At 39.6% G+C, this 21321-nt stretch overlaps 1 long non-coding RNA gene and 1 other non-coding gene across 2 annotated transcripts in view; one reads left to right on the forward strand and one right to left on the reverse strand.

Annotated features, from left to right (window-relative positions):
- Positions 1 to 364: 364 nt before the first annotated feature.
- Positions 365 to 21321, forward strand: part of LOC132537665 (uncharacterized) — a 49046-nt gene continuing 28089 nt past the window's right edge. The window contains exons 1-2 of the long non-coding RNA XR_009549129.1: positions 365 to 892; positions 6876 to 6926. This is a non-coding gene — a long non-coding RNA (uncharacterized LOC132537665). The remainder of the gene's footprint in view (positions 893 to 6875; positions 6927 to 21321) is intronic.
- LOC132537820 (U6 spliceosomal RNA) lies at positions 11338 to 11444 on the reverse strand. Its single transcript, XR_009549246.1, has one exon. It is a non-coding gene; the product is annotated as a U6 spliceosomal RNA (small nuclear RNA).

Consider the following 21321-nt stretch of genomic DNA (forward strand, 5'->3'; position numbering starts at 1 on the left):
TCCAAAACCTGGGCCTCGCCCATCCCAACTCCTCAACAGTCCCACGCTTGTAGAAGGGGCAGCGCCAGAGGAAATATTGTTCTGACAGCTGCAGCTGGTTAATTGTGGGTGCTCAGATTAACCAGTTGCCTCGACGAAGCCACACATCAATCACTGTTTACCCCGCCCACTTCCGGGACCTACGCTGGCGCGGAGGCCCGAGGGCCGTGAGCCAATCAGAAAGCCCCTTGCTTCTACGCCCCGGGTTCTGCCGCGCACCCGCTCGGTTTCTGGGCAGCCATCATAACACTGCAGCAGGCTGGTGCTTCTCGCCCCGTGTTCTTGCTAGTCGTCACCCATGGAAACGGCCAGGCCCCAAGTGGAAGCGGGTGGGGCCGGGGACCTTCGTTTTCAAGAAGAAAGTTCTTCACCCTCCCACCTTCCCGACACGCATTTCAGGAGAGAAATGTCCTTAGACTGAGCTTAGGTTGATAAGAGATGTGTTGATGGGGAAAAGGGACACCTTTTTCTCTTAAAAGGTGATAGTTGACCTCGTGAGGTAGTGCGGTGCGCGCGGTTACCCAGAATTCCGAGGGCCTCGGCGGCGCGTTTCCGGGCGCCCTGCTCCTCGCCCAGCTGCGGGACCTCCCTCCCGCCCGACTTGGCTCGGCAGTCGCCTGCTTCGCGCTCTTCCCACCCTCCTCCAATTTATAGTACAATTTATGGTTACGAGAGCACTGCGTTTTACTCTGTTTCTCAGGATTTCTGCTGAGACTTGGCATCTGCAGATAACACCATTCGACTTTGTTTTTTAATGTAAAGGGAGAGGGACAGAGCGGCTCCACCTGAAGCTTCCCCTCATGTGCGGTCGCGCGTGTGGTGGCAGAGGCTGGAACCCGGATCCTCCAGCAAGGTGAAATGTCTGCCCTACGCTTGGTGACCCAAGAATACTGCTTTTTGGTGGTTTTTCTTCCTAAGCTTTGCCCCCTTTAAAATTGTCCAAAAACTTAATGTCAAACTCCTTCACAGTATTTAATGGGTGTGTGGGCGAGGAGGAGGGGAACAGCATAATACTTATGCAAAAACACTTTGACGTGGTCCGGGAGGTGGCGCAGTGGATAAGGCATTGGACTCTGAAGCATGAGGTCTCCAGTTCATTCCCCTGCAGCACATGTACCAGTGATGTCTGGTTCTTTCTCTCTGTCTCCTATCATTTCTCATGAATCAACAAATAAAAATTAAAAAAAAAAAAAAAAGACTGATGACCGAGGCACCACAGGTCCCTGGTTCAGCCCAGCACCACCATAAACCATAGCTAAGCAGTGCTCTGGGAGATAGTACATACATGCTATCTGGACTGGAAGTCTTTTCATATATCCACATAAACTTGTTTTTTTTTAATTATTTCTTATTTATATGATAAAAAATATCGTCATGACAGAGGACCTAGTGGGGTTGCATTGTTATATAGAAAACTGAGAAATGTTTTGCATGTACAAACTTATATTTACTGTTGACTGTAAAACATTAATTACCCAATAAAGAAGTTAAAATATATATATATATATATATCTACAAGACCGTAGGATAAAAGGGGTACAATTCCACATAATTCCCATTACCAGTTTTTTTTAAATCTTTTTTTTTGTTATTTAAGAAAGGATTAATTAACAAAACCATAGGGTAGGAGGGGTACAACTCCACACAATTCCCACCACCCAATCTCCATATCCCACCCCCTCCCCCGATAGTTTTCCCATTCTCTATCCCTCTGGGAGCATGGACCCAGGGTCATTGTGGGTTGCAGAAGGTGGAAGGTCTGGCATCTGTAATTGCTTCCCGGCTGAACATGGGCGTTGACTGGTCGGTCCATACTCCCAGTCTGCCTCTCTCTTTCCCTAGTAGGGTGGGTCTCTGGGGAAGCTGAGCTCCAGGACACATTGGTGGTGTCTTCAATCCAGGGAAGCCTGGCCAGCATCCTGATGGCATCTGGAACCTGGTGACTGAAAAGAAAGTTAACATACGAAGCCAAACAAATTGTTGAGCGATCATGGACCCAAAGCTTGGAATAGTGGAGAGGAAGTGTTAGGGAGGTACTCACTGCAAACTCTAGTGTACTTCTGCTTTCAGGTATATATTTTGCAGTAGTTTATGGATATGTGTGAACATAAGCTCTCTCTCACAGAAACTGGTGTATATCTAGGTTATGGGACTTTGTTAGAAAGTGAACCACCTGAGATGAAATTAGAGTATACTGTGAAAGGAAAGGTCTCACCCGAGTAATGAAGCTGAAGGGTTGTCATTCCACACTTGAAGTCTCTGGACACAGTCTGAAGTGAAGCATGGTTGCGTTGGCTAGGTTGTGATCGGCAGATGCAATATTATTTGATATGGATTGGGAGAGGCATACGGGAAAGTGGGCCCTATCCAAGGGTTCCAGGACTGGGGGAAGTAGAGGCTCTATAGTGGAGATGTGAGGTTCAGTTTTTTTTTTTTTAATAGAGAAATATGAGCCTGTTATGTTTGGCTAGTAATGCCTCTTTTCTTTCTCTATGGCATTTAGTGGATATAGTATTTTCAGCCCCTAAACTGTTGACTTTTTAAGGGGAGGGGAGCTTACAGTTTTCATTTGTACAAACAAAACTAAATGAATATTCCATATATATCTATTCATACCCATGGTTACTATAATTTCAAAGAAGTATAAAAACTATCAAAGAAATGCATAGTTGCCAAGTTTATGTAATATTACAATATTTTTTCTCTCAATTTGTTTTTTGATTAGTTATTTTTAATTTGAAGCTTCCTCTCTGCAGGTGAGGTCCAGATGCGTGGTAATGTGTGGTCAACTAGGTACATCACCACCTGTTGCCTAATTTATTTACTATCTATAAATGAGAGGGCAGGGCGGAAGGGTAGCTATCATAATGGTTATGCATAGAGACTCTCATGCCTGAGGCTTTAAAGTCACAGGTTCAATCCCCTGCACATCATAATCCAGAAGTGAGCAAAGCTCTGGTTAAAAAATAAATAATGTGAATGGAAGGGTAGGATAGGGGAGACAGCAAAAGACTTTCATGTCTCAGGCTTGGAGGTCACAGGTTCAATCACCATTATCACCATATGCCAGAGCTGAGAAGAGCTCTAGTAAAAAAAAAAAAAACATCTTGTGATCTAATTCTATTGTGGCTCTATTTTTGTGACTTGCTAGTGCCAGTTCATAATTCCTGCCTAGTTTAACACATATATATGCATTGCTTAAATTACCAGTGCTGTGTATATTAGTGATATTAACCTTTTGACTATAGTTACAAGTATTTTCCCACTTTTAATTCATCATTTAGTGTGGCCTGTGATATTAATTTCCTTTTCTCTCTTTTTAAAAAATTTTATTCATTTTATTGTTGGATAGAGACAGAAATTGCGAGGTAAGGGGGAGTGGGAGAGAGGGAGGGGAAGGAGAAGAGGGAAGAAGAGAGAAGAGGGAGAGAGACACCTGCAGAGCTGCTCTACCACTTGTGAAGCTTCTCCCCGTGTAGACCAGAGGCTTGAATCCAGGTCCTTGCATGCTATAACATGCACAGTATACTCTGTGTGCTACCACCTGGCCTTTCTTTTCTTTCCTTCTTCCTTCGTTCGTTCCTTCCTTCCTCTTTTCCTTCCTCCCTTCCTCTCTTTCTGTTTTAGAGGTTGAGAAACAGAGGGAGAGACACAGAGAAAAGGAGAGATACTAGAGGATCCCTCAACTGCTTGCAACCCCCCCACCCCACACACACACCCCAGCTCCCATGTGATGACTAGGGCTCAAACCCAGATCTTCATACATGGAAAATGTGCATTTACCAGGTGAGCTATTGCTTGACCCTATGGTCATTTCTTCTTTCTTTCTTTCTTTCTTTCTTTCTTTTTTTTTTTTTTTTTTAAGTTTTTATAAAATGGAAACACTGACAAGACCATAGGATAAGAGGGGTGCAAATCCACACAATTCCCACCACTGAAACTCCATATCCCATTCCCTCCCTTGATAGCTTTCCTGTTCTTTATCCCTCTGGGAGCGTGGACCCAGGATCATCATGGGGTGCAGAAGGTGGAAGGTCTGGCTTCTGCAATTGCTTCCCAGCTGAACATGGGTGTCAGCAGGTTGATCCATACTCCCAGCCTGACTCTCTCTTTCCCTAGTTCTGCAGGGATCTGGGGAGGTGGGGCTCCAGGAGACATGGTGATATTGTCTGTCCTGGGAAGTTGGCATTATGGTAGCATCTGGAACCTGGTGGCTGAAAAAGAGTTAAGATAGAAAGCAGAGCAAATTGTTGACCAGTCATGAGCCTAAAGGCAAGAGTACTGCGGAAGGAGATTGGGGTCTCCATTTTGGAAAAAGCTAGTAGGTCTGTTTTAGGTATATCCCCAGGAGCCCATGACCCAACTAGTTTTTGCCTGTGCCTGACATCTAATATGCAGGTGACCTAAGTTATTGTCTGGAGGGATAGTGTCACAGTTGGAAAAAGGACCAGAAAGGTAGATTAGGGAAGAGAGTAGCTCCCAGATATGGGAAAAGTATAAATATTGTTAGCTGTAAAACCCATAGATCTGATCTGGGGCCCATAGCTATCACAGGAGTCTATGTAACCTCTGCATCCCTGTAGGTCTGAGCTCACAATTTCTTAAAAGATGTTTTTCTGGGAGTCGGGCTGTAGCGCAGCGGGTTAAGTGCTGGTGGCGCAAAGCACAAGGACCGGCATAGGGATCCCGGTTCGAACCCCGGCTCCCCACCTGCAGGGGAGTCGCTTCACAAGCGGTGAAGCAGGTCTGCAGGTGTCTATCTTTCTCTCCTCCTCTCTGTCTTCCCCTCCTCTCTCCATTTCTCTCTGTCCTATCCAACAACAACAACAACAATAATAACTACAACAATAAAACAACAAGGGCAACAAAAGGGAATAAATAAAATTAAATAAAAAAAAAGATGTTTTTCTTTTTCTTTCTGTTTTGATTTCCACCCAATAAAACTTTTACTGGAGGAGAGAAAGGAGAGTCTAACAAAAAGGAAGGCCATGATGCCAGATGGACTAAAGTAGCATAGAATACAATTCATCTTGAAGTCATTTATATATTACCAGTTCCAACTATAAGATAAAAATGACACTTCATAAATCTCGAGAAATTTATAGTAAAATTCACCTGAGAAAAAGTAAATAGTGATAGCTTTCAAAGATACTCATTTAGAAAGTTGAGAGGGACCATGTTAAGTGAGGTAAGTCAGAAACAAAAGGATGAACATGGGATGATCTTACTCACAGACAGAAGTTGAAAAACAAGATCAGAAGGGAAAACTCTAAACAGAACTTAGACTGGAGTTGGTGTATTGCACCAAAGTAAACGGCTCTTTTTTCAGCCACCAGGTTCCAGATGCTACCATGATGCCAACCTGACTTCCCTGGGCAGACCACCCCACCAATGTGTCCTGGAGCCCCGCCTCCCCAGATTCCTGCCCCACTAGGGAAAGGGATAGGTTGGGAGTATGGAGCAACCTGCTAAAGCCCATGTTCAGTGGGGAAGCAATTACAGAAGCCAGAACTTCTACTTTCTGTACCCCATAATGACCCTGAGTCCATACTCCCAGAGGGATAAAGAATAGGAAAGCTATCAGGGGAGGGAATGGGATATGAGTTCTGGTGGTGTGGAACTGTACCCCTCTTAGCCTATGGTCTTGTGATTATTTCCATTTTATAAATAAGAATTAAAAAAAGAAAGTGGAGAGGACAGCAGAGTGTGAGTATGAACTACCTTCACAGATACATAGCTAAATAGACAGTAATGAGTATCTAACATGTAAATATATGCCATTAGCTTATATATGTACTACTTTTTATTTATTAAAAGTTTGATGTAAAATTAATCAGAATTATAACCCATAAATAAGTGCATATAAGTAGAAGTTTAATGTGATGAGGTTGTGAAATCTTTATTTTTATATAGGCATGCCCATTAGACATTTCTGTTGTATTTCCATTATTGCTGTTGTACTCACCTGTATCTATTTTCTTCTAGAATTATAGATACCTTATTAAAATATTTCAATATACAGTCTAGCAGAAATTCATTTATAAGGAGGAAACAAAGAGTCTAGCGTTTTTGTATTTCTTGCAAGTTCATGCTTCAATTATTTGTATTCCACAAGTGAGCAAAATCATCCCATAGTTGTCTTTCATCTCTTTACTTAGTTCATTCACTAAGCTAGATTCTTTAAAAAATACTAATTATTTAATAATGGTCTATAAGATGATTAGATTACAGGATTTACTTCTACACTATGCCCACCATCAAAGTGTCCTCCTCCCCAGATCACCTCCATAATTCTCAGTCTTAAGAGACAATTTGGCTATTCCCTTTTATACTATATATATGTATACATATATTTTTATTTTTTATTATTTTTTTTACAAATTTATGTGTTTCAGTTATCTGTATTCCACAAGTGTAGCCTCAGAAGAGAGTGATATGACAATTGCCTAAGGTTTTTATGCTTTCCAGGTCCTGGTGTATCCCTACTAAAATCCTATTGTCCTTCTTGCTTTTGGGGGATTTCCATAAAGTATTATATTTTCTTTCAAATAAACTCTTTCAATTTAAGCTTACCTGAGTAACATCTCTTCCTTTTGAAACCAAATAATGCCATCTAAAGTCATATGACCTTCTATCTACCCAAGTTTTCTAGTAGCTTTTTCTCTACATAGAGAGTATACTTTTTGTTCATTTCATCTGTAAATATAGTTTAGGGGTTTTTTTTTCTGCTTTACAATGAAAATATTTACTGTTGTCCTTTTACATCTTTGCCTTTTCAGAGAGACCAAAGCACTGTTTTGCCACTTATGATCTTTCACCCTTTTATTTTTCTGCAGTGCAAGTGATCAAACTCAGGACCTCATGAATGCTAGGCATATACTCTACTGGTGAGTCGCCTCCTTAACCCTTCACGTGATATATGAATTTCTTTATTGGGAAATTAATGTTTTACATTCAACAGTAAATACAATAGTTTGTACATGCATAACATTTCCCAGTTTTCCATATAACAATACAATCTGCTTTATATTTTAAGGTACAGAAATTTTCCTTGCATCTGTGGAGACTGCCAAGCATCAGTGGCTTGTAAATGTGATATTGGTTTCTCAAATGTGTTTCAAAATAATGTTACCAACTAGATATATATTTTTTAGTTCTGTGCTTTCAATTCTGGTAGTGATTCATGTGAGCATGATAGTGATTCATCTGATGGAAATGAGCCACAGTAGTTGCAAAGAAGTACAGAGTTTCCTATAACCTAATTTTAAAAGTCTCATATGTAAATAGGAATATGAATTTCCAGCAATATTTAACTTATATTTAAATACAAAAAATGAGGAAAGATATTAACAATAAAATTAATTTTCAAACATAAAACAATAGAAGGCATTGCTTGAATTTATATTTAAATACAATAAACAAAAATAGAAATTAAGATACATTTTATATCTCATACCTTATATAGACACATAGTCCTTTACTCAAACTTTCTGAGCTTGATGTGTTACAGAACTCAGAATTATTTGGATTTTAGATAAAAATATAATGCATATATCATGTATTCTGTAACACCTCAGTAGGGTCTAAAGTAGCATTTTAAAGTCAGACAGTAATATTTATGCAACAAAATACAACCCTGGGAGTAGGGAGGGTAGCACAGTGGGTTAAGCACATGTGGTACAAAGCGCAAGGATAGGCGTAAGAATCCTGGTTCGAGCCCCCGGCTCTCCACCTGCAGGGGAGTTGCTTCACAGCAGGTGAAGCAGGTCTGAAGGTGTCTATCTTTCTCTCACCCTCTCTGTCTTCCCCTCCTCTCTCCTTTTCTCTCTGTCCTATCCAACGACAACATCAATAACAACAACAACAATAATAACTACAACAACAATAAAAAACAACAAGGGCAACAAAAGAGAAAATAAATATAAAATATTTTTTAAAATACAATCCAGAGGGTTGGGCGGTGGCGCAGTGGGTTAAGCATATGTGGCGCAAAGTGCAAGGGCGGGCCTAAGGATCCCGGTTCGAGCCCCCAGCTCCCCACCTGCAGGGGAGTCGCTACACAGGCGGTGAAGCAGGTCTGCAGGTGTCTTTCTCTCCCCCTCTCTGTCTTCCTCTCCTCTCTCCATTTCTCTCTGGCCTATCCAACAACGAACAACGTCAACAATGGCAATAATAATAACCATAACGAGGCTACAACAACAAGGGCAACAAAAGGGGAAAAAAATGGCCTCCAGTAGGGGTGGATTCATGGTGCAGGCACCAAGCCCAGCAATAACCCTGGAGGAAAAAAAAAAATCCTAACCAGTATAAATAAATGCTATGTAACCAATAGAATAACTTTGACATCTAATCAGGTTAGATTGTGCTATCAAATGAGTTTGCTGCAAGTTTATGTTAAACTTTAGGTTTCTACAAACTTTTTGAATTTGAGAGTTAGAGATAATAGTTTATAGACCTAGGCAAGCATGTTCAGGTTTCAACATCTGACCAGCTATGGAAGTCAATTAAAGAGTTCTTTCAGGTCCCAGCTGTGTTAGGTAGTCTTGTGGTTTGGGGTGTTTAGTCTGAAAACCTAAGAGTACACTTTTAGAAGAACAAAGTACAGAGTTGGAGGTAATTATTGAAAAAGTATTGGTTAAAGTATCTGAACTTGAATTCTTGACCTTTGTCGCTAGCCATTACTGTAGTGTTTGGTATTTTGGTTAAAAAATTACAAAAGGGAAGAGGAGATAGCTCAACAGGTAAAGTACATGTCTTACCCTATGTGAAACTCTGGGTTGTTCATTCTCTAGCATCTCATTTAAAATAGGAGAAAAAAATCCAGTAAACACATTTTTTTGTAAATTTTTATTTATTTTCCCTTCTGTTGCCTTTGTTGTCTTTTTATTGTTGTTGTTATTGATATTGTCGTTGTTGGATAGGACAGAGAGAAATGGAGAGAGGAAGGGAAGACAGGGGGAAAGAAAGATAGACACCTGCAGACCTGCTTCACCACCTGTGAAGCAACTCCCCTGCAGGTGGGGAGCCGGGGATGGAACCGGGATCCTTACACTGGCCCTTGTGCTTTGCGCCACATGTGCTTAACCCGCTGCGCTACTGCCCGACTCCCCACACTTTCTATAAAACATAAAAATTGCCACATTTTACCTGAAACTTATCAATAAAGAGATTTTGCCTTGATGTTTTGTAAATATGCCATGTAAATCATTACCTCAGTGAAAATTAAGTTAAAAATGAATAAATGCCCTATGACTATTTGCAATGTTTTGATTGAATCTCTTATAGTGTCAGAATTAACAACCCATTTAGTCATCATATAAATGTTTACTTTGTGGCAAACTGTGCTTGATGATGAGGAGATAGTTTAGTGAGAGAAACACACATAAATAGGACAATACTATATAATAACTGATCTGATCAGATATGCACTGTGCCATGGAACACCATGTTCTGGAGTGAGGGAAGGACCTGAAGATTATAAGAAATAAGCTGGTCAAAGGAGAAGTAAAGGAAAGTGTTCTAACATTGTTTTTCAATGTATCAAACAGCACTATTGGTGTTACCTGTAAACTTGCCAGGAATGCGTATTCTCAGGCTCTACCCCAGATCTACTGAATCATAAACTCTGGGTGAAGCCTAGCACTCTTGTCTTAGTAAGGCACAACCATCCAGGTGATTCTGGTGCATATTGAAGTTTGGGAATTGCTGTTTTAAACATCAGACCTGGAAAAAATCAGGTAAGCATTAAGAAATGAGATCAAAGGCCTGGGAAGCGGTATAGTGGATGGGGTAATGAACTCTGAAACATGAGTTCTTGAGTTTAGTCCCTAGCATCACATGTCAGAATGATGATCTGATTCTCTTCCAGCCCCATAAATAAATATTTTTATTTATTATTATTTAATTTTTGATAGAGACAGAAGTTGAGGAGAGAGAGACCTGCAGTACTATTTCACCTCTTATGAAGCTTCCCAGCTGCAGTGGAGACCAGCAGTCTGAACCCATGTAGTTGTGCACTGTAATCTGTGCACTCAACCAGGTGCACCACCACCCGGCCCCAACAAATATTTTTTCTTTTCTTTTTTTAATATTTATTTATTTATTTTCCTTTTTTTGCCCTTGTTTTTTATTGTTGTAGTTATTGTTGTTATTGCTGTCGTCATTGTTAGATAGGACAGAAAGAAATGGAGAGAGGAGGGGAAGACAGAGAGGGAGAAAGAAAGATAGACACCTGCAGACCTGTTTCACCGCCTGTGAAGTGAGTCCTTCGAAGGTGGGGAGATGGGGACTGGAACCGGATCCTTATGCCAGCCCTTGGGCTTTGCGCCATGTACACTTAAACTGCTGCGCTACCACCCAACTCCCAAAATCTTTTTACAAAGGAAAGAAACGAGATAAAAAAAGTTTTTGAAGAGGGTTAAGATATAGGCAATTCATATACTTATAGATTACAATAGAGGTCTTTTTATTTCATTCTGAATAACATGGAGACCCATACAAGAGTTTTCAGCAGACAAGTAACATAGTATAATTTATGTTTTAAAGGCATCATTTCATTGTATAACAAACTGACTGAATGCAGGAGGCATAAGGTGATGGTAGTTTGAACTAAGGTAGCAGAGAGAGAGTTAATGAGAAGTAGTATACTTGTGAATATATTTCGTAGGTATTGCTAACTGAATTTTCCAGGGAAATGGAAGTACAGTGTGAGAAGAGTAAAAAAGTATTCTGAGATTTAGACTGAAAATTGGAAGGATAAATTTACTATTTTTATGAAATAAAAGAAAATGGAGAAAAATCAGTATTGGGTAGAAAATCAACAATCCAGTTTTGTACTTCTTGAGAAAACCGTGGACATCCAGATGGTGATGTCAAATGATTTGTTAGGTATGTGTACATTTCTGAGATTTGAGTAGGCATCTGATGAGATATATCAGTTGGGAGGCAATAGTATATAGACTTTTAAAAAATATTTATTCCCTTTTGTTGCACTAGTTTTGCTGTTGTAGTTATTATTGTTATTATTGATGTTGTTTTCCGATAGGACAGAAATAAATGGAGAGAGGAGGGGAAGACAGAGAGGGAGAAAGACAGTCACCTGCAGACCTGCTTCACCGCTTGTGATGCGACTCCCCTGCAGGTGGGGAGCTGGGGGCTTGAACCGGGATCCCTATGCCGGTTCTTGCGCTTTGCACCACATGCGCTTAACCCGCTGCACTACCGCCCAACTCCCTAGACTTTTTTCTAAAAGATTTTATTTATTTATTAATGAGAAAGATAGAAGAGAGAAAGAACCAGAAAAATATGGAACACTTCACAAATTTGCGTTTCATCCTTGCGCAGGGGCCATGCTAATATTCTCTGTATCGTTCCAATTTTAGTATATGTGGCGTTGAAGCGAGCACAGTATATAGACTTTTTAAACCTTCTGTGTTGTGCTTATTTGGAGTGTATGCATTTTATACATACAAGGCAGTAATTACAAATTAAATTGCATGGAGTTAGTTTAGGATACAAATGCCATCCACAGCTATCAGGCAGCTGTGTCCTCCATTCAGTGCAATATTAATAATATAGTCATGGACCAGGTGAGCATTCCAATGAGTTAGTGTGTGTAGATAGAGAAGAGGTCTGTGAAAGGAAACCTGAGCCCTCCAAGTTTTAGAGATTGGGAAGATAAAAGGAGAACCCGGGAGTCCGGCTGTAGTGCAGTGGGTTAAGTGCAGGTGGCGCCAAGCACAAGAACCACTTAAGGATCCGAATTCGAGCCACCGACTCCCCACCTGTAAGGGAGTCGCTTCACAGGCGGTGAACAGGTCTGCAGGTGTCGATCTTTCTCTCCCCTCTGTCTTCCCCTCCTCTTTCCATTTCCCTCTGTCGTATCTAACAATCACATCAATAACAGCAACAATAATAACTACAACAGCAATAAAAAACAAGGGCAACAAAAGGGAAAATAAATATTTTTAAAAAATAAGAAAAATTTTAAAAAGGGTAACCCAACAAGGATTACAGAGAAGGAATGGCCACTGAGGTAAGGGGAGAATCAAGGAGGAGAGTTATTTGGAGACTAAGTGAAGAAAGTAGTTCTGGAAGAAGTTGGTCAGTCAATTATAGGGGCCAGGTGGTGGCACACCTGGCTAAGCACACACATTATAGTGCACAAGGACCTGGGTTCAAGCCTCTGGTCCCCACCTGTAGGAAGGAAGCTTCACAAGTGCTGAAGCAGTGCTGCAGGTGTCTCTCTGTCTCTTAACCCTCTCTATCTCTCCCACCTCTCAATTTCTGTCTCTCTATCCAATAAGAAATTAAAAAAAAAATCAATTACTACTATTAGGTGGTAGATTGAGAGTTGGAATCTGATTGCATGGAAGTCACTGGTGATTTTGATAAATGAAGTTTTTTTGTTTTGTCTCATTTAAAAAAAATTATTTATACAAAGGAAACACTGAGAAACACCATAGGTTAAGAGGGGTACAACTCCATACAATTCCCACCACCAGAACTGTGTATCCCATCCCCACCCCTGATAGCTTTCCTTGAGAGTCTAGTGCCTTAGCCACTGCGCCACCTCCTGGACCACCCTTGATAGCTTTCCTATTCTTTATCCCTCTGGGAGTATGGACCCAAGGTCATTATGGGATGCAGAAGTTAGTTCTATTTCAAAGGGCCCATGACTATACTAGTTTTTTTTTTTTTTTCCTGAGCCTGACATCTGATATGCAGGTGGACCCAAGTTATTGTCTAGGGAGATGATGTCATGGTTGGAAGAAGGGCTAGAAAGCTAGATCAGGGAATAGAGTAGCTCCCAAGTATGGGAAAGGTGTATAATTATTGTAGACTATAAACCCCATCGATTTGATCTGGGGCCCATATTCAGCTTAGGAGCCTTTGTAACCCCTGAATCCCTGTAATTCTGAGCTCATGTTCGGTGGTCATGAGTAGGAACATTCCAAACCGCCCCAATTTCAGGATCCATCTTCCTCAGGTGGAACACAGAATATGTTGTCCAGCCTCCCTTCAGAGGATGGAACATTCTCTACCATTGTTGATCCATGTTGAGGGTAAGGTCCTATGGGGACCCAAAAAGGGGTCTATTGTGTTGTTCCTGATAGAGATGACCAATAACAATGGAGAGAGGGATCCATTCGAGGTCTAGGCCTGTTATGTCTGTTTGGGAATCTCGGGACTCCCCAAATAGGCCCCTAGCTGATGGGGTGGCCTGGTAGTGACTAAAGAGTTATCTTTAAAGTATGCCAGTCTCTTGCCCTTATTCAGCCTTTGCAGTCCTTGCTTTTAATAAGGTTAGCTTTGGAGTGAGTGAGGGAAGTGTAATAGGAAGTGATGAGGGTATCTAAGTCTAAGTGGACACTATTTCATCAGGAACTTTATGATGTCTTTTTAGGTCTTTCTACTTGCTTGCTGCATATATTGACTCACTGTAGACTATTTACTTTCAGATATATATTTTGCCCTAATTTATGGATGCATGTGAATGTGTGCCCTATCTCATGGGACCTAGTCTATATCTAGGTTTTGGGACTTTGTTAGGAAGTGAACCACCTGAAATAGAGAATCCTATGCGAGTAATGAGGCTGAAGGGTTGACATTCCACGCCTGATGTCTCTGGACAGTCTGAACTGAAGCATGCTGAGGTGGTACTCATTGTGTTGATTAGGTTGGGCTCAGTAGATGCAATATCATTTGGTATGAATTGAGAGAAGCATGCAGGAAAGTGCGCCCAACCCTAGAGGTTCCAGGACTGGGGGAAATATAGGCTCTATAGAAGAAGTGGGAGGTTCCTGCTGTCTTAGGGTTTAAGAAGGCAATAGATAGCTATTGCTGTAATCAAATTATTTGGCAATTGGGTTAACTTTGAATATCCCTTTGTTAGGATTTGTTGTATCATACATAACATCACCATAATTTATGTCCTTTGACATTATTAGTATATAGCTGTGTCGATAAATGAAGTTTTGGGATGGGACACAGTGGGAGAAGATCTGTTAGGAGTGGGATCAAGAAAGATAAGAGGTAGTGGAAACTAAGTATAGACAATTATTTAAAAGAACCTTGATCAGCATAGAGGATGTACAAAGAGAAAAGTCTGTAGCTTTACCCCTAAAAATGATGGAGCAGTCAATGAAGAACTCTTGGTGACTATTCTTTCAAGGATAGTTTGCAATACTTAATATGATAGCTTTGTTAATGTATCTTTATTTATTGTTACATGTCAGAAAACAGTGGTTAACTTAACTAAAGTCTTAATTTTATGTGCTAGGAGACAGTGCCATTGAAAATGAATAATTCACTACTTTAAAGATATTGGATGCCAGTTTTTATTGTTTAATATTTTCTTTATTTACATCTGTGTATATGTAGTATGTATAAAAATCTTAATGTAGTTTTACCTTAAAATACTCCTTAATTTCAAAAAGGAGCACAGAAATGAAATCAGTTTTATTAATCCATTTCCAAATTAGATAATATTTTCACAGGAATTCATTTTTATTTTATTTTTATTATTTTAAAATATATATTTTGAGATGGGGAGATAGCATAATAGTTATGCAAAAGTATTCTCCTGCCTGAGACTATGAGTTCCCAGGTTCAGTCCTATGCACCATAAGCCAGAGCTGAGCAGTGCTCTGGTTAAAATATATTTATTTTATTTTATTTTTTATTAGTGATCTAATATTTATTTATAAAATTATGAGACAACAGGGTATAACTTCATACCATTCCCACCGCCAGAGTTCTCTGTCCCCATCCCTTCAATGGAAGCAACAATAGTTCTCCCAAGGTCACATATATGACCTTGACTATTATATAATAATAATATTGACTATTATTTCTTTTTATTTTATTTATTTTATTATTTATTTATTTTTATTTAAGAAAGGAGACATTAACAAAACCGTAGCATAGGAGGGGTACAACTCCACACAATTCCCACCCCCTGATCTCCATATCCCATCCCCTCTCCTGATAGCTTTCCCATTCTCTATCCCTTTGGGAGTATGGATCCAGGGTCGTTGTGGGTTGCAGAAGGTGGAAGGTCTGGCTTCTGTAATTGCTTCCCCACAGAACATGGGCGTTGACTGATCGATCCATACTCCCAGTCTGCCTCTCTCTTTCCCTAGTAGGGTGGGGCTCTGGGGAAGTGGAGCTCCAGGACACACTGGTGGAGTCATCAGTCCAGGGAAGTCTGGTTGGCATCATGCTGGCATCTGGAATTTGGTGGCTGAAAAGAGAGTTAACATACAAAGCCAAACAAATTATTAAACAATCATGGACCTAAAGGCTAGAATAGTGCAGATGAAGTGTTGGGGGGTACTCACTGCAGACTCTTGTGTACTTCTGCTTTCAGGTATATATTTTTCCCTGGTTTGTGGACACGTGTGAACATATGCTCTATCTCAGGGGACCTGGACTATATCTAGGTTTGAGGACTTTATTGGGGAGTGGACCACCTGGAATGGAATTAGAGAATACTATGAAAGGAAAGGTCTCACCTGAGTGATGAAGCTGATAAACAGATAGAAATTGAGAGGGGAAAGAGAGACACTTACAGCACTGTTTCACTACTCCTGAATCTTCTCTTCCTGCAGGTAGGAACCTGGGGCTTGAACCTGGGTCCTTGTGCATGGTAACATGTGTACTCAACCAAGTGAGTCACTGCCTGGCCCTGCAATATATATATATATATATATTTTTTTTTTTTTTTTTCTCTCCAGGTTTATTGCTGGGGCTTGGTGCCTGCAATATGAATCCACTGCGCCTTTGGCAATTCTTTATTTTTTATTTTTCTATGACAGAGAGAAATTGAGAGGGGAGGGGAAGATAAAGAGGAGAGAGAAAGAGAGACACCTGCTGACCTGTTTCACCACTCGTGAAGCTTTCCCCCTGCAGGTGGGGAGCCCAGGGCTTATCCTTATGCTTTGTACTATGTGTGCTTACCCTGGGTGTGCCACCACCTGGCTCCTGCAACAAGTATTTTTTAAAAGAGCTACATATTTTGTTGCTTATTTTATTTGTTTTTTGTGATCTTCAGGGCTTCAATCCAGATTAACTTTTGCAGATAGAGCAAGAGAGATGCAGAGAGGGAAAGAAACCATAGCATTGAAGTTTCCTTCAATGCAATGGGAGCCAGGCTTCAGATATACAGTTCTGTGCTATACTACTGAGCTATCTCCCTGGCTCTTGATTTTTATCTCATTTAAGTTAAAAATCATGAGTGTTTTCAGCAAGTGAAATATTTTTCTCTAATAAACTCATACATTTACTTTCTATGTATTTTCTTTAAACAATTTTTTTTTAACCTTTATTGGGTGTCTGGCGGTAGCGCAGTGGATTAAGCACATGTGGCACGAAGAACAAGGACTGGCGTAATGATCCTGGTTCCAGCCCCCAGCTCCTCACCTGTAGGGAAGTTGTTTCACAGGCGGTGAAGTAGGTCTACAGGTGTCTATCTTTCTGTCTTCCTCTCCTCTCTCCATTTTTCTCTGTCCTACCCAACAATGATGACATCAACAACCACAACAATAATAACTAGGGGGAAAAAAGGGAATAAATAAATAAATTTTTAAAAATTATCTTTATTCATTATTGGATAGACAGCCAGAAATTCAGGGGGGAGGGGGAGATAAAGAAGAAGAGACAGAGAGACACCTGCAGCCCTGCTTCACCACCTGTGAAGCTTTCACCCTGCAGGTGGGGACCAGGGGCTTGAACCTGGGCCCTTGCACATTGTAACATGTGTGCTCAACCAGGTGTGCCACCACCTGGCCCCTTCTATGTATTTTCTTTTATTTTTCTTTTTTTTATTTTTTTAAATTTTTTATTTAAGAAAGGATTAGTGAACAAAAGCATAAGGTAGGAGGGGTACAACTCCACACAATTCCCACCACTCAATCCCCATAGCCCACCCCCTCCCATGGTAGCTTTCCCATTCTCTATCCCTCTGGGAGCATGGACCCAGGGTCGTTGAGGGTTGCAGAAGGTAGAAGGTCTAAAAAAAAAAAGGTCTAAAAAAAAAAAAAAGATTTTGTGGAAAACTGGGAAGTATCATGCATGTACAAACTATTGTTTTTTGCTGTTGAGTGTAAAACATTAATACCCCAATAAAAATAAATTAAAAATTATTTTGGGGACAGGGAGATAGCATAATGGTTATGCAAAAGTAGTTACCTATATGAATTTCTGAGGTCCCAAGTTAAATCTCTAGCACCACCATAAGCCATAGCTGAGCAGTGCTCTGGTCTCTGTATTTTTCTTTCATTAAAATAAAATATATTTCAGAGTTGGGCAGTAGCGCAGTGGGATAAGCACAGGTGGCACAAAGCGCAAGAACCATCGTAAGGATACCAGTTTGAGCCCCCGGTTCCCCACCTGCAGGGGAGTCACTTCACAGTCAGTGAAGCAGGTCTGCAGGTGTCCCTCTTTCTCTCCCCCTTTGTCTTCCCCTCCTTTCTCCATTTCTCTCTGTCCTATCCAACAACGATGACATCAATAATAACAATAACTACAACAATAAAACAAGGGCAACAAAAGGGAATAAATATTTTAAAAATAAAATAAAATATATTTCTTAATATTTTTTATTAATTCATTTATTGTTGGATAGAGACAGAGAGAAACTGGGAGGGAAGGGGAAAATAGAAAGGGAGAGAGACAGAGAGATACCTGCTGCCCTGCTTCACTACTTGTGAAACTTTCCTCCTGCAGGTGGGGACCAGGAGCTTGAACCTGAGTCCTTGTGTACTCTATTGTTTGTGCTTAACTAGGTGTGCCACCACCTGGCCTGCAAATAAAATATTTTAAAAGGATTATTTATATTTATTTCATAATAGATAATTTCACATTGAAAGAGAAAAAGCGCGAGGACCAGGGTAAGGATCCCAGTTCAAGCCCTTGGCTCCCTACCTGCACAAGCGGTGAAGCAGGTCTGCAGGTGTCTATCTTTCTCTCTTCCTCTCTGTCTTCTCATCCTCCCTCCATTTCTCTCTTTCCTATAAAACAACAATGACATCAATAACAAAAACAACAATAACCACCACAACAATAAAAAAAACAAGGGCAACAAAAGGAGGAAAAAATAACCTCCAGGAGCAGTGGATTCGTAGTGCAGGCACCGAGCCCCAGCAATAACCCTAAAGGCAAAAAATAAAAAATAAAAATAAATAAAAATATTATACATATAATAAATCTTATAAGTTCTGCAAAACTGTAATATAGTATACTTATATTAGTGGATTCTCCTTTATTTAAGTAATATTGAAAATATTTACAAAAAAGGAAAATATAAAAAAAGGAAAATATTTACATAGTTATAAACTTCAATATTGGAAGAAAACTCATGTTGATCCCTAAATTATTATCTCCTTTAATCCTCACAATAGTTGAAAGAGGTATTATTATCCTCATTTTACTGCTACAGGAACTGCGGATCTAGGAAGCTGAATAAATTGCTTCAGGATAAATAGTAGTTAGTAGGGAAGTAGTTAGTAGCGGAAGCGCAGCGGGTTAAGCGTAGGTGGTGCAAGGCGCAAGGATCAGAGGAAGAATCCCCGTTTGAGCCCCTGACACCCCACCTGCAGGGGAGTCGCTTTTCAGGCGGAGAAGCAGGTCTACAGGTGTCTTTCTCTCCCTCTCTCCATTTCTCTCTGTCCTATCCAACAACGACAACAATAATAACTACAACAATAAAAAAGGGCAACAAAAGGGAGTAAATAAATAAATAAACAATAATAGTTAGTGGAACAAGGATTCAAATCCAAATCTCTGGATTCCTTTCTGTTTCTCATGCTTACCAAGTTGCAGGCATTAGAAATAGAAAGATGAGTAAGGCATAATCTCTGCCTTCTAGAAGCTTAGAAATCAGTCAGAAATGGAAACATATAATTGAAATACGTTCTAGATAATTTAGTTAATTTCCTATGAGGATCTGCATAAGTGGACATATTTATATCTCAGCTCAGTATTAAATTTTATTATCCAGGTTCCATTGTAATAATCATGATGTTTAAGTTCTTTATAAATATTAACTCATTTGATTCTCACTTAATAACTCTAGGAGGTAGTTACCATGACTCCCTATTTTACAAATGAAAAAGTGGAGTACCGGTAGTTAAATAATGTACTGAAAAGATAGCTATGCTAGGATTCAAATCCATGCAGTCTGGTTAGAGTTTATATTTCAGTCTTTAGATTATGTTGCCTGTAATCCTTTCTAGGCTCAGAAAATGCAGTGTTATAGTCCACAAAATGTGATTCTAAGTCATTGATCCATTAAATGACAACTTGCTGCTTAACAACAATTTATCTATCAAGTGGACTGGAAATACTTGTTCATTTGTTAATCTCTTTCTAGGCATTTCTACCTAAGAAGGCAAATTATCAGAGGTTTCTTGGTGTTCTTGGAATTGGATCAAAGAGAATTGGATGGCTAATCTTAAGGACCTGGTGATTCTGTTTCCATTATAGTGTTCTATCTGTAGCAGTCATTTTCCTGGACAATAATGAAGGCACACTGTTTTTCAGATTCGTTTTTCTAAGCTTTCCATGCTGACTCATTAAGATGAAAATATTTTTTCTTTAGATATTGTATTATGTAGGACTCCTGTTGTGAGAGCCCCTACTTAAACTTAAACACAAAACAGAATTTTTTCACCCATGTCCCTGAAAAGTTAAGAGGTACATGTGGCTTCTTTAATCTTGGTTTAAAGAAATATCTTGCAGATTTCTCTTTTCTTATTTACCTCTCTCAGTGAATCTTTATCATTATGTGTTGGTCTCATTGATTCCTAAAAAAAAAAAGTACTAGTTGGGCTATACTGGGCTACCTATCCTGTTTTGGTTCAATAAATATGATTGAATGAACGACATACTATTGTTTAGTTTTATTTAGGTCATTTATGTATTTTTGTCCCTTTGGACTGAGTTTGCTTGTTAACTCTAACAGAAACACATATAGGGAGAAAAAAGTACATTCTTCAAAGGAAATAGAAAAAGTGTACCAGTAAAAGCAACAGGGTCAGTCAGCCATAGTGTACTCTGAAGTCAAAGAAAAAAACCAATAGAACCAATTCTATCATTGTTTAAAATCTTGATGTTCATCATGGATTTTTGCATTTTTTTAAATTTATGTATTTATTCATGAGAAACATAGGAGGAGAGAAAGAACCAGCCATCACTCTGGTACATGTGCTGTCAGGGATCGAACTCAGGACCTCATGCTTGAGAGTTTAGTGCCTTAGCCACTGCTCCACCTCCCGGACCACAGATTTTTGCATTAATTTTTATTTAAAATATGATCTTAAATACAATTTACCTTGATTATTGAATTATTTTTATGATTTATTTATTGATTAATAAAAGAGAGAGAGAGAGGGAACAACGTTACTCTGGTATATGTAGGATCAAGAATCAAATTTAGGGGACTCAGTGGTGTTGCACTTGGTTGAATGCACATGTTAGAGTGCACAAGAACCTGGCTTCAAGCCCCTGGTCCCCACCTGCAGGGAGAAAGCTCCATGAGCAGTAAAGCAGTGCTACAAGTATCTCTCTCTCCCTCTCTAACTTTGCCTTCCCCCTCAATTTCTATCTCTATCAAAAAAACAAATAAATAAACTATTAAAAAATAGACTCAAGTTCAGGATTTCATGCTTTCAGGTCCATCATTTTATTTACAACACCCATCTACCAGGTTACTAGTTGTTGAATTTTTTAGTGTCCTTTAACTTTTGCACTAGGGGCATATGTCTATGTTTCACTTACCTGACTTCCTCATCTTAATCCTAGTCCTGCCATGAGGAATTAATTCACTTGGTATCTTCAGAGATTAGCATGTTGTCTGGATCAAAGTAAGTGCTCAGTTTGAAAAATAAATAGATATATGAATAAGTTGGATAAGACATTCAGTCACTAAGACAATAAAGCTTTCAGTTCTGTGTTCTTCATTATATATTAGAACACGACAAATTACTCATAAGAAACTGAATGATAAATCAGAATGTTAGATGAAAATGTGAGACATTAAACTTGGAGAGAAAGGTAAAGAAGTGTGAAGGTTAATGTTTATTGAGGCCTTTTACTTTTTTATTTGGATATTTGCTATCCACTATGTGAGAACTCCATACATATCATTTAATACAAGCCTATGAGATTAGTATTTTATATGTTTTAAATAGTAAAAGTGATACTTAAACTAAATTGCCCAGTAACTAGTGGCAGAGGATTTTAATCCATACTTTGGATTTCAGTGGCCTTATTTTGGCCATT

Source organism: Erinaceus europaeus, chromosome 3 (assembly GCF_950295315.1).
Source record: "Erinaceus europaeus chromosome 3, mEriEur2.1, whole genome shotgun sequence".
Taxonomy (NCBI): Eukaryota; Metazoa; Chordata; class Mammalia; order Eulipotyphla; family Erinaceidae; genus Erinaceus; species Erinaceus europaeus.